General features: G+C 43.7%; 1 protein-coding gene across 2 annotated transcripts in view; it reads left to right on the top strand.

Annotated features, from left to right (window-relative positions):
* TOX (thymocyte selection associated high mobility group box) overlaps nucleotides 1-14,422 on the top strand; it is a 275,711-nt gene that overhangs the window by 118,311 nt on the left and 142,978 nt on the right. The gene's annotated exons all lie outside the window — the stretch shown is intronic.

Genomic DNA, 14,422 nt, shown 5'->3' with positions numbered 1-14,422 from the left:
AGGCACGCCTACCCTATCCCGGACGAGCCCCCAAAATGTAACCCTGGAAAGAATTTCAGAGAGTGTATTTGCATAGGCATGCCTACCCTATCCCAGACTGGCGAGCTGTGGGACTGCTTGGTGACAAATGATTCACCCTCAGTTGAGTGGTACTTGCTAGACAAGGGACATGGGTTCCAACTCCCAGTGAGGAGAGAGAGAGGGGCTGGGGACAAATATCTGTGCCTGGTGGTGCAGTCTCCCAGTGGAGTCATAACCCTACCTGTTGAAGCCCAGGAAAAGGTGACTATACTGATTACTAATGAAACAAGTAGAGATGTTGTTGTGAGGCAAGGACAAAAGATAGCAGACCTCTTTGAGCCAGAATCAATTGTAAAACCCCAGTGTGAAACTCAAGTGCCAACAATAGACCCAGCAAAGTTTGACTTTGGAGATTCACCATTGTCCGAGGAGTGGAAAGATTGCCTAAGAAGGAAACTTTGTGAAAGATCCAAGGTGCTCTCATTGCATGAGTGGGATGTGAGATGTGCAAAAGGAGTAGAGCACAACATCAGACTACATGACTCTCGACCTTTCAGAGAGAGATCTATGAGGCTTGCTCTCTCTGAGATGGAAGATGTGTGACAACATCTTCAAGAGCTGGCTGCAAATGGCATCATTACAGAGTCCCGCAGCTCATATGCCTCACCCATTGTGGTGGTCCGTAAACAGAATGGGAAAATCTGGATGTGTATTGACTACCGCACCCTAAACCGCCGTACTGTGGTTGACCGGTACACAATGCCTCGAGTTCAAGATGCCTTAGACTGTTTGCTTGGAAGCCAGAGGTTCTCTGTGTTGGATCTTCGGAGTGGATACTACCAGATCCCTCTGGGTGAAGAAGATAAGGAGAAGACAGCCTTCATCTGCCCATTAGGGTTTTATCAGTTCGAACGCATGCCCCAAGGGATTTCTGGAGCACCTGCCACATTTCAACGTCTTATGGAGAAAGTTGTGGGAGACATGAATTAACTGCAAGTGTTAGTTTATTTGGATGATCTGATTGTGTTTGGAAGAACTTTGGAGGAGCATGAAGAAAGACTTAAAGTGCTTGATAGGCTGGAGGATTATGGTTTGAAGCTTTCAATTGACAAATGCCAGTTCTGCAGGACCTCGATGAAGTATGTGGGGCACATCGTGTCCCAAGAGGGTGTGAGTACTGATCCTGATAAAATAGAAGCACTCACTACATGGCCACGTCCAAGCAACTACAGAGAACTCAAGACCTTCCTTGGGTTTAGTGGTTATTACCGCAGATTTGTGAAAAACTATACTACAATTGTAAAACCCTTCAATGATCTTACCAGGGGATATCAGTCCAGCAAGGACAAATCTAAGACCAAGAATAAAGGGCCTTCCGTGCAGAGACACTATGGCACCTTCGAACCCTTTGGGCCACGGTGGGATGAGAGATGTGAAAGGGCTTTTCTAGAAATCATTACTTGCCTAACTCATGCCCCAGTCCTAGTATTTGCTGACCCAAGCAAGCCATTTATCCTGCATACTGATGCCAGTTTGGAGGGTCTGGGGGCGGTACTGTACCAGGAGGTTGAAGGCAAGCGTAAATCTGTAGCCTTTGCCAGCCGAGGACTGTCTGATAGTGAAACCCGCCATCTCACCCACAAGCTGGAGTTCTTGGTCTTGAAATGGGCCATCACTGAGAAATTTCGAGACTACTTGTATGGGGCTCAGTTCCAGGTGTGGACAGACAACAACCCACTGACTTATGTTTTAACAAGTGCTAAACTGGATGCTACAGGGCAAAGATGGGTGGCCGCTTTGGCTAGCTATGACTTCAGCATTCAATACCGATCAGGGAGAAGCAATGTAGATGCAGATGCATTGTCCAGGCGTCCACAGGCACCAAGACTTGCTGTGATACCCACGGATGGAGTGAGAGCTATTTGCAGTGTGAGTCGCCGAGAGCCAGAGTCCCATGAGAGCGTTCATGGATGTGTTGCTGAAACTTTGGGCCTACCCCCTGAATGCGTGCCTTCTGCTTCAGTGAACTATATCGCTTTGGACCAATCTCCCTTGCCCATGCTCAATGCGGCTGACTGGCAGGAAGCCCAGCTGCAAGATATTGACATTCGTGATACACTACTTGCCAAAAGAGAGGGGCGAGGCCCAGCTGAGGTTGTCCCACCTACCCCAGAGGGCAAACTACTATTGAGAGAATGGACCAAACTAAAACTGATTCAGGGAGTGCTACACCGCACGACCACAGACCCTCTGCAAAAGCAACGGAATCAACTAGTGCTGCCAAACGATTACAGAGCCCTGGCCATGAGGGCCCTGCATGATAACTTTGGACATTTAGGGATGAAGAGGACCCTGGAACTTATCCGCAGTAGATTCTATTGGCCACGGATGGCTGAAGATGTTCGCAGGAAATGTGTTCAAAGGAAAACTCTGCCCACGAGGGCTGCATATCTGAAGAACATCACCAGCAACAAACCTCTGGAGCTGGTTTGCATTGATTTCTTGTCTTTAGAAGTGGACAAGAGGAATATTGGGAACATCCTAGTAGTGACCGACCATTACATGCGATATGCACAGGCATATCCCACACGTGATCAGAGGGCCACCACTGTCGCTCGAGTACTGTGGGAAAAATATTTCTCAGTTTATGGATTCCCAGCCCGGATACACTCGGATCAGGGACGAGATTTTGAGAGTCACCTTTTGAAGGAGGTGCTGAGAATAGCAGGTATTAAAAAGTTGAGGACAACGCCTTACCACTCGCAAGGTGACTCTCAGCCAGAGAGGTTCAACCGAACCCTATTGGATATGTTAGGGACTTTGCGGCCAGAGCAGAAGACAACCTGGAGCCAACATGTTGCATTTCTGGTGCACGCCTACAACACCACAAAGAACGATGCTACGGGGGTCACCCCATATCTCTTGATGTTTGGGCGAGAACCAAGACTACCCATAGATCTGTGCTTTGGTGTATCAGAGGATGGCGATAGCTATGAAACCCATCAGCAATATGTATCCCAACTACGAGAAAAGCTACGGGATGCTTATCACTTAGCTACGTCTGCAGCTCGGAAGAACACAGACCGCAACAAACAGCGATATGATGCTAGGGTGTGGCTGCAAGAGCTCCAGCCAGGGGACAGAGTCCTGCTGCGAAATTTGGATATTGCTGGCAAACACAAGGTAGCTGACAGGTGGAAGGCAATACCTTACCTAGTGATGGAAAAGCTAGGAGACCTGCTGGTTTATAAAATCAAACCTGAAGAGGGTACAGGGCAGACAAAGACCGTGCACAGAAACCTTTTGCTCCCTGTGGGGGAATTGGTAGGCAGCCCTTATGAGATTGGCCACAACTGGGCAACTGGGCAGAACGAAGGTGCTGTGCCAAAGCCGCCTTCCAACGTGGACAGGCGGCTCCCTGCAGCTAACCTACTCCTACTCAGCACATCTGAGAGTGAGTACGAGGAGGAAGACACAACCATGGTGTATCCTGGGATGAAGACAAGATTTCAGTCTCGATCCGCTGAATCAGAAGAGAGCACATCCTCTTCTGCCCTAAACCCTATGGCAGAAGTATTTAGGCCCATTCCTGACATCCCTGAGCCACTGGTGGGACCCCCGTGTAATGACTTACACAGGCTATTGGACAGTGGTGACACACAGATGGAGGATGTCCAGAGCACCTGCGACCCTCCACTGTTAGAACTAGAAATGCAGGGGCCTATGCCAGTATCCGAGGGGAACTCACAGGAAACCTCCCCATCCGTCACTCAAGAGGATATCCCCCCTACCATAGCAACAGAGATTCTCAATAGGTGAGACAGGGTAATAAGACCAGTGAAACGGTTAACTTACGATGCACCTGGGGTGATTAGTGAGGAGCCTATACATTTAGCACACAGGTTTGTGAAAGCTAAAGTGGGCTATCTAATGCCTTTTGGAGGGGACCAATAAGTTGGTATAGTAGGGAATGTGATTTGTCAGGACGACAAATTCTTGGCTGAGGGGAGGATGTAAGCAGAGTCAGGATAAGCTCTACCCTGACATCTGGTGGAAAGAATTTCAGAGAGTGTATTTGCATAGGCACGCCTACCCTATCCCAGACTGCCAAGCTGTGGGACTGCTTGGTGACAAATGACTCACCCTCAGTTGGGTGGTACTTGCTAGACAAGGGACATGGGTTCCAAAACCCAGTGAGGAGAGAGAGGCTGGGGACAGATATCTGTGCTTGGTGGTGCAGTCTCCTTGTGGAGCCAGAAGCACCAGTTCCACCCCCTTCTCTCTCCACTGTGGAATGTCAGAGTTGATTTTTTTATTCCCTCGAGAATCTAAATACAGGTTACTGAGCTGAATTCACTTTGGGCTAATGGTGCACTAGCACTGGGGTTCCCCTACTAAGAGCTGAGATCACTAACAGTTGAAATCACTAAAGAGCTGAAATTATTGAGCTGAGAGCACTGAGTACTGTGTTAACTAGTGGGGGAGCCTGAAGATATACTGTGGAACAGAGCGGCTGGCGGAGTGGAGCAGTTGCGGGGATGGCTGGAGCGGATCACGGGACGGCTGGTGGCAGCGGAGCGGCTGGCAGAGCGGAGTAGCTGTGGGACGGGTGGAGCGGCCCACAGAGTGAGCGGAGCCGAGCAGTTTGCAGGGAGAACTGGAGCAGCTCATGGAGCAGAGCTGCTGGTGGAGCGGAGCAGTTTCTGAGGATGGCTGGAGGAGCAGAGTGGAGCGGCTGGTGAAGCAGAGCAGTTCATGGAGAAGGCGGAAGCAGAACCCACGGAGAGGCAGGGCAGTGGGCCCCGGACCACGTAAGGTGCCCCTTTCTACCCAGGCTGGGGGGAGGGACCTCTACAGATAAACTCTCGAACTCTGGGGTGGCATTGACCAGAGACTTTTGGGTTGTTGGACTTTGGGGTGATTGGACTTAAAACCCTAAGGGGAAAAAGGACAGTGCCAAACGTATTTGTAGGTGGGTTTTTGTTTATGGTTTGTGTTATAACCCTGTTTGTGGTGTTTCTCCAATGGGATGCCGCATTGATTCCTTCCTTTATTAAAAAGATTTTGCTACACTCAGACTCCGTGCTTGCGAGAGGGGAAGTATTGCCTCCTAGAGGCGCCCAGGGGGGTGTGATATGTGAGTGTCCCAGGTCACTGGGTGGGGGCTCGAGCCGGTTATGCACTGTGTTACTGAAACGGAACCCCTGGATACTGAACCCGGCCCTTGTTGCTGCCAACTCAGAGGGGCAAAAGGGTTACATAGAAGATGGTGGTAATTTTCTTAGCAGAATATCAGATCAAGGGCAAGGTATGTTAATAATACAGTAGTTTGTACAGAGAGGTGAGAGAATATAATATGGGGCACAAAAGGATAAGGCATAATTTCTGTGACATTAGTATTATAAAGCACTTTAATTGATTAATTAAATGGATAAAGTGTCTGGCTAAGTTCTGTGATCACTGAAATAAAACAAAAATGGTGATGCAATAGGGTAAAACAGAAGGAGATATTTTTATACTGTGGGGAAAATGCAGTATCCACAGCTGCTAATAAACCATTTTACATCATAAAAACGTTATAAGAACAGCTTTATCAAGGTAGTTTACATTTAATCACATTGTATTAAATTTTAAACTTGTATTAGCTCTTTACAAATTGTTATAAAATTAACACAGTAAGATTAATAAGTTGCATTGTATTGTCATTTTAATGCAATTAATGTAGTTGCTTTGTTGTGTACGTTCCTGTCAAGATGCAGTCCTGCGTTTCCACTGACTCACTATTGTATTGCGCCCCCTAAGACCATCAGCACCTGATTCCAAGGATTTGACACCATACCTGCACGAAGTGTGCAACAAGGAGTAAGGGGGGAGGGCTTAGGAGCAGAATCCTCTATGTCCAGGGGATGGATATAAAGCATCTGCACAGCCTGCATATTGCTGTTACTACAGTTTCAAATCAGTAGAATTATCTATGGCCCACTATGCAGTTCATAGTTGCAGGGTAAAGCCCATGGATCCACTTGGTTATAGTGAAAGTGAGAGTGCCTTAGGGAGTGTGAAAATTATTCTGTGACGATGCTGTGGACAGAGTCGATTACTCAGGAGGTTCCTTCCAGTGCTAATATGGATGTTTCTTTGTCACGTGGTTGGCCCCTTGGGGAGATAGTAGCCAAGGTGCTGATAAAACCAGATTTGAGCAACTTCTTCTAGCTGATTCACTGTGAGAAATGTACAGTTATTATAGGTCCAGAATGTTCTGATCTGGAAAAATGATAAGCTGCAGTGAGAGAGGCTCCCGTTATTGGGGATGGAAAAGAGGAGGAGATGAATTGCTGTCATCTTTAAAGCATTCTGGGAAAAGGATGACAGGTAAAACTATAGCTTGATGTTTGACTCTTTGCCTCTGTAACTAAGGGAAAATAGAAAAATACTTGTATGCAGGGGTCTTTTAAAAAAAGAGAAAACAACACATCAAATAAGTAAGTACAGTATTGTCACAGTCTTCTTAATGAATGATAAGTGTAACAAACAGGAGTACATCATCACAAATTATAAATAAAAGATGGCATGGGATATTTAACTCATAACATGACCTACCATGTTGAAGGTCAAATTTCAACTGAGAAGGCATGTAGAACACCCTGAACTATGTTTTTCAAAAAGTAGCAGTACAAGTGATTTCAGTGCAAGAGTAGAACTGTTGAAATATTATTACAAACACACAAATAGGTGAAAACCTGCAAATATTTTACAGTCCCCATTTCCCCCCACTTTTAATGAAAAATGTGAAAATTCCCAATCAGCTTTACTTTTGCATGATCCTTTTTTTATAAAACAGAATAGGCACAGCAGCAATCCAAATGAATCTACACTGCCCTAGCTGTGTGCGTCGATTCTCACCAGGGCCGGCTCCAGGCACCAGCTCAGCAAGCAGGTGCTTGGGGCAGCCAAGGGGAAGGGGCAGCATGTTGGGCTTTTCGGCAGCAATTCGTTGGCAGGTCCCTCAGTCCCTCTCGGAGGGAAAGACATGCCGCTGAATTGCTGCCCAAGAAGAAAGCGGCGCAGTGGAGCAGACGCCGATCGCGGCTTTTCTTTTCTTTTTTTCGTTGCTTGGGGCAGCAAAAGCCCTGGAGCCGGCCATGATTCTCACCCCTACACCCTCCTAGTGAGGAGATGAGTCACATCTCCATGCCAGTTAGTTCTTGATATCCTTGCTGAAACTGCAAAGGGAGTCATTTGTTGTAGTGCTATATTTTGATGGGGACGCCACCAGCAGTTTGACTGAAGTCTTGTCTATACTTGCAAATTTACCAAAATAGCTATTCTAGAATAACTCGCCATGTGGGTGTCTTATTCTGGAGCAACTGTATAATAGTGATTAAATTTTGGTTATAACCAACCTGGCCAGATTTGAACCAGCCATCTAGAAAGGATCAGTTACCAATTATTTGAGGTATCTAGCCCCTTGGAAATTATACTGCACATAAATATGAACTCAAGTGTTCTAAGTAATTTGATTACCAGAAATTTAAGGTATTTCTAGCCTGCAAGGCTTGCACGTTTATGGAATTAGGGTGTGAGCTGACAAAGCTCTGAGCTCTTTGGCCTGATCCTAACATTAAAGCACGTACTTTACATTAAATACATAAGTAACCCCTTTCACTTCAAAAGGGTTATTTTCATGCTTTAAGTTGTGTATGTGCTTAAGTGCCTGGCTGCATCAGGCATGATCAGCACCTTGTATGATCAAGCCTGTATTCAGTTTCTTAAAATCTGAATTAAAGGAATTCCATAAACTTCTTTTCTCTCATCTCATCGTACGGGTGGCTGCAAATATGTAGGCAGGACCCTCCACTTACCTAGCTATGGTTACCTCTGATTTGACTGTAAAGCCTCTCAGTGGTATAATAAGGCTCTTTTGGGAAATGGTTGAGTTTTGCTTATGTACTGTTTTGTTTTAGTCCACTTTATTTCCATGTTTCTCTTATGAATAAACTAGAAGCAGTTTGAGAAGTATTCTTAAGTGTTTCCTCAGGATCTGTATCTCCCCTGCTTTCTCCATAAATAACACAGTGGGCCAAATTCTGTCTATGGGTCCATGCACATGGCTCCCATTGAAGTCATGCAAGGGTATAATTTTGTCCAATTTGTGCAGAGTTCATTCTGTAAGGTCTAAGGAGCCACTATTTTGCTGTGGAAGCTAATAGAGGTAACTGTGTTTTTTGCATAGTTACTTGTGTATACTTCCCATCACCTCTATCTTTGATTTTTAACTTTTTTTTTTTACCTTTTCTTTCACAATTTCCCACTTAATAAAGGGTCCAGAGGAAAGAGGACAGAAATGGATGTTCACTAAAATTACACTGACAGTGAAAATGGGAAGTTATCTCTGTGGGGCTCTGATTCTGCTCTCAGGACCACAGACTTCAGTAGTGCAGAATCAGGCCTGATCCTGGGTGTGGCCAGGTATTTGGGGCTTTGAAAAGGTCAGACGCCCCAAAGTATAATAGTTTTACTCAACTATTATGGGGAAAAATTGTCTAGTTTCAGTGGTTCAGGTCTCTCTGTGGGTGGATACATCTATAATTCAGTTTGTGTTGAGTAAAATAATAACACAAGCCTTTGCCACTGCAGTCTCTGATTGCATATTTAACAGGTGCTCTAGATGCAAGAAATAGTTTATCAAGTGATTCAAGACTGCAGGGCTCTTTTTTATTTAACATTCAAGGTTAAAGGGAACTGGAGCCCAACTGAGGTGGTTCATAGTCATCCCTGCGTGCCCATTGTTTTCTGTATACATTTACACAAAAAACTTATATAGTACCCCATTCTTACTTGTGCTGTCTTTGATACATTCCGCTATGTCTGGACTGTGCCATCCTTCTGTCAGTCTCATCCTACTTCTAGTAGCCCACTGTGCTCAGTAATGCATCTTCAGTGCTGTGTACGGAGACTATCAACTTCAAGGATCTGTCAGGTATTGACACATGCAGGCTCAAAGCAGAATAACACTCTCTGTCCGCTTCTACATTGACCTTTATTAAGTCTACTGGAAATATAAAAGATGTGGTTCAATTATTCAGATTGGAGTCACCATGCTGTATTAGATATGTAATCTGCATGCTTGAAAATGTACACTTCCTTGTTTTGGACTCAGGAGACACTTGTACTCCACCCCTTCCCATAGTGAGAGCAATAAATAGCAAATTAGTTTGGGGAATAAGTTAGAAAAAAGCCTGGAGAACTTAAACATAGTGTCTAAGTATACTACTGAAGAAAATCTAAACAATTATATGAGTCACCTGTGAAATGATAATACCTCTTATGAGTGGATGTGGCAGAAATTGTGTGCTTTTAGAAGACTTTAATAATTTTTTTTTCAAAATTTGTTTGCATTGAAAATTATCCTTTAGTAAAGATTTGAAAATGTGAACTGTTACAACCTGACTTGGTACCACTCTGCATGGTCACTAGTCTGTTGTGAGTGGATGCAATTGCTGGGTCCCATATGCTTCTAAGTCAACTGGTTCTGGGCAGAGTTGTCACAGTTTCCAGCTCAGGGTCTATAGGGCACACTCCCAGGCTCTAATCTCTTGTCTGATACCCTTTCTTCCCTTGTGCTTGGGACTCCACAGTCCATCTGCTCTAGACCCTGAAACCAGTGCCTCCGACCCAAGTCACCTGACCACTTACACACACTCCTCCTGCAGAGCTCCACCAAGGCTGTGGGAGGTCCAAGCTTCTAGTGTAACTTCTGTGGGAACAGTGTGCCTGGCAAGCAAAGAACACAAGCTTAGCAAAGGAATTTCTTAATCACAGAGATTGTACTCTTAAAAGCATTAGAGAGTTACAGATCTTTGTAAAATAACCCTCCCCTATCTGATTTAACACTTTTTTTAGAGTCCAAGGTCTTTTGGCAGTTCAGCTAAGCAAGTATCTGTTATCCTCTTTCTGCTGCATATCCTATGTGTGATGATGGTTGGCCCACGGCTCAGAGCAGCATCCTGCTCTTAAATCTCCTTTTTAAATATCTGCCTCCTTTTGCCATTGTTCCTCTGGGGCACTCCAGCTCACTGCCCCTGTCATGTTCACTCCTCCTGGAGGCCCCTTTGTAGAAAAAACATTGGGGAGTGGGATATTAGTTGAAGGACAGTCACAGTTGATGGCCTTAGATTGCCGTTCTGAAGGTTTGACTGTGATGGTCCTTCAGTGAGATTTCAAACACATTTCCTGGGTAGGGTGCCTCTCCGCAGTGTATTACAATAACCTGTCTTGGGCAAGTTCAGACATGTGTTCAGCACATAATACAAAATGGAGTTCATAATTCAAAATGGAGTTTACACTTTGATACTGACATATCCCCTTTCTGTCATATCTGCCATTAGAATATTTCACCAATGTGCCATGAGGATGGTTTTTCAAAAGTGCAATAATGTGGCATTTACAGAGCAATTCTGTTTTTATCTTTAATGGTTTCCATAACAAGATCAGCCTTTCCGTTAGCATAATCATTTGATGATTTTCTGTTTGCATCCCATCTTTGCTTTAGTCTCATTATGGCATCTCTTAGTAACAGGGAACGTCACTTGTCATTAAGCATCCTCAAACAATGCTGACTGCTTGCATTTTTTGTTGTTGTTGTTTTTAAAACTTAGTTTTAAAGCTTTTTCAGGATTAGTGGATTTTTGGTAATACAGGATAACAACAATATCTACAAGCCACAAATATTAAAATTATATATAAATCACTAGTGGATTATACATCATCTTTTATGCAGTTTTACACCAGGGTGCTTAAAAATACAGTGAAAAGTGTTCACACTCTGTCAAAGAAAGATCTAAAGGTACAAAGATGATTTAAAGGTACAATTTGAGCATAGATTTAAATTAATAATTCGTTTCCAATCTTTGGTAGAAGTTTTCATAATTAGAAAGCATGACTAGAGGCATAAGCTCAGAAAATCTGTAATGTATTTTGGAGAAGTCAAGACACCAGGTCCAGAAGCTTTCACATAATAACTGAGTTTACTAACATACAATAGCTATAATCTACTGTATGAGGTATCTTCTCTATGCCCCTTTCCTTTCAGTCTCTCTGTGCCTTGGTAACTCCATGTAAAATGGGTATAACAGCACTTCCTTCCTCTCATCCTTTGTCTTATCTTTTCTATTTACAGTTTAAGCTCTTTGGGACAGGATATCTCTTAGTGTTTGTACTGCACCAAACACAATGGGGCCCAGATCCTAGTTAGGGCATCTAGGCAGTATCATGATACAAATAACAATAACAGCAGGAGCCTTGCCAGTTTTTACTGCTGTTTTTCAGCTCCTTTTGGGCAGCAGTAAAATCAATAAGCACCAGCTCAGTTTATTCTACTCCTGTTTGTGAAAGCTAAGAGCAGCGATGGAGGCAAGCGTAGAGGCTATTCACTGAGGAGGGGAGCCAAAAATGAGGGCTGAAATGAGTAACAGAATCACCTCCACCCTCTTGCAGCAGAGGAATCACAAAGCCAGGAGAGAGGCAGAGGTGTGAAGTAGCAAAGAAACCACCCCCTCCCAAGGAGTTAGTATGCTCTGAGATGGGATGTGAGGTGACGCAGGGAGAATGCTCCTTCTCTCTTCCAACAGCCAGAGTGAGTTGAGGGAGAGGGATGGAATGTTAGATGCAACAGACATGTACTAGCTGAGGGTAAATGTGGAAGACTGAATCCCTTGAGCAGGGTCCAGGAACAGCACTCACGTAAGAATGCCAACACACTCCCTGCATGAAGCTTGGTTTCTCATCTGTATGTATTGCCCCAAGCAGTAATGTTCCTGACTCTTATATATACCTAGGTTTAATCCTCTCGCTATTACCATAGAGCATCTGGGACAATTTCCAGGGTTTTCTGGTGGGGGATGGATGAGAATGGGTATGCTGCCAACACTTCCCACAAACGTCCCGTGAGTTGTATTGAACTGCATCTGAGGCAGGAGTACAACTCCCAGGTTAGCTTTTTAACCCATTCTCCAACATCACCAAAGGGATCCAGCCTGATCCCATCTTCCCACAGTTTGCAAACCATCCCTGAAAAGCACCCCATTCTGATATTCTGGTCACTGCACCTTCTGAAAAGTCTCAAAAAGTGGCCAGATCCCACTGCCAAACACACCTGCAACCCCCCAACTTCTTCACATGAATCTTTTCCAAATCCATAAAGTGACAAAGGGTGGGAAATGCCATGGCTTTTGTTTCCTCTCGCTGCGTACATTCCCTTTGTCTTCTTTTTCCATTATTGACCTCATGCTTTATTTCCTGCTACCCTAGCGTTGGCCGTAGGCATTTTGTTGCCCAGGATGGAAAATGGTTTTGGCCTTCCCGCCCCTGAAAACCCCAACAACCTCTATTTGGCACCTCCCCCCTCATCCCCTGGATATCAATTTGGCAGCCCCAGAAGTTGGCGCCAAGGGTGACGATCATTTGCCCCAGAAACCAGCCCTGCTGCTACCGTGTAATTTTTGCAGCCTCTTCCAATTTCTTGTATCCTGTGAATCTTCTTTCTTTTCCTCCAAATTCCTTGAAATTAACTTCTTTGATGTAGCCTTTTTACAATGGTGTCTTAGGTTGGTGCCCTCATCAACAATGTCTCATCAGTTACTAAAAAGAAGAACAAGAAGTATTTGCGGCACCTTAGAGACTAACAATTTATTTGGGCAAAAGCTTTCGTGGGCTGCATCTGATGAAGTGGGTTTTAGCCCACGAAAGCTTATGCCCCAATAAATTTGTTAGTCTCTAAGGTGCCATAAGTACTCCTCTTTCTTTTTGCTGATACAGACTAACACGGCTTCCATTTTGAAAGCTGTCATCATTTACTGTTGCTCTGTATTTGTTTTTTTCAAGTTTAATTATAATGCGTTTGAGACATAGTTTTTTCTATGCAAAAAAATGATGTACATTTAAGGTCTTGTATAAATAACGAATAATAATATGACTCTGACTCTTACTACTTCATAATTAGCATTGTAAAATAGCTTTAGGACTCTGGACATAAGTAGAAGGTTCCAAATGGCTCTCCGTGATGTCATCTTCTATCAGTAATGCCCAGCTAATGCACAGATGTAATTGGGTTCCTAACTTGTATACAAATTGCATTTCGTAACAGCAGTCAGATACTTCAAATATTATGCCACGTGTCTGAAAAGAAGCTACCTTCGGTACTGTACAATGGAAATTCCAGCTGACCATCTCATTGTGATAACTGGGATGGAAGTTATATGTATGTATTATTTTGTAATCATTTAAATAAAAATCTTGATGTGCTTCTGAATATATTAGTTATTGTTCTAGGTGACATAGTGTTTCATAGTAGTGTGCTATGGTGTTCTTAGTTTGCTCTTACCAAAACATCTCATGCAGTACCACTTTAATATGAAAAGAAATGTTGTGAGGAATAGTTGTTATTATGTATGAGATATTGTATTAGCATTCACTTTTAACACATTAAAATTAATGGTTTTGAAATCTTCCGCTAATAGCACCAATGGATTTCAGAGCCAAGTATAAATCTTAGATGAAATATTACATAATAACTATGTCTCACATATAGGTTGCTTAAAAGCTGGCCCAGTTAATTGCCTTCCTTTGCTTTTCATGTTATATCTGGACAAAAACATCCACATTCTAAATGGTGCTTTTGGGTCTTCACAGTATGCGCGTTTGCAATCAAATCACAGCAGTTGTGGAAGAAGGCAGAGAAATTTAGGAAAAGTTCTTGTAGGTTTAGTGTGATATGTAAAACAAGACTATTTTGGTCAAGCTGGAACAAAGATCTTGTAGTCTGAAGGGTCTTTGGGTCAGATTTTAGCTGATCTGTTGACTCACTGTGTGGCCTTGGACAAGTCACTTGACTCCTTGTGCTTAATCAATCCAGCTGTAAAGCTAGATAAAAGTAGGATACTTTCTGAGTTAAGCTGTGCTGGTGAAGGATGTGTGTGTGGTGTATACATGCGTGCATGCTTTCATGCATATGAGATATCCATGAGCTATAAAATAATACATAACAAATGGTGAAGTTATGTAATGTTAAAGGTAATGTTGATTTCCATGGGGTTAGGGCTCTGTCTTGTAACTTACTGAGTACCCTCAATTCCTATGAAAATCAGAGGGTGATGAAGTCATGCGGTACTGTAGGGTAGGATCCTGCAGGATCAAACTTTTCATCAGTAAAATGGGCCCATCTGGTAAAATTGTTTTCCCAGCTTTTAAAAGGCTTTTTTTTTTAACCCTTCCATTATCTGAATGTATTGGGTAGTGGCATTTTTCTGGGCATGTGCTCAAGCCATTAATCTTTTAGCTGTTGAGTGATTAGTTGTAAGTATGGGCACATACTCAGTCAGCTTCTGTACTGTTAGACTGTGCT

This window comes from Gopherus evgoodei, chromosome 2, assembly GCF_007399415.2.
Source record: "Gopherus evgoodei ecotype Sinaloan lineage chromosome 2, rGopEvg1_v1.p, whole genome shotgun sequence".
Classification (NCBI taxonomy): domain Eukaryota; kingdom Metazoa; phylum Chordata; order Testudines; family Testudinidae; genus Gopherus; species Gopherus evgoodei.
The sequence above is the reverse complement of the archived record's forward strand: the minus strand, read 5'-3'. Positions and strand labels throughout refer to the sequence as shown.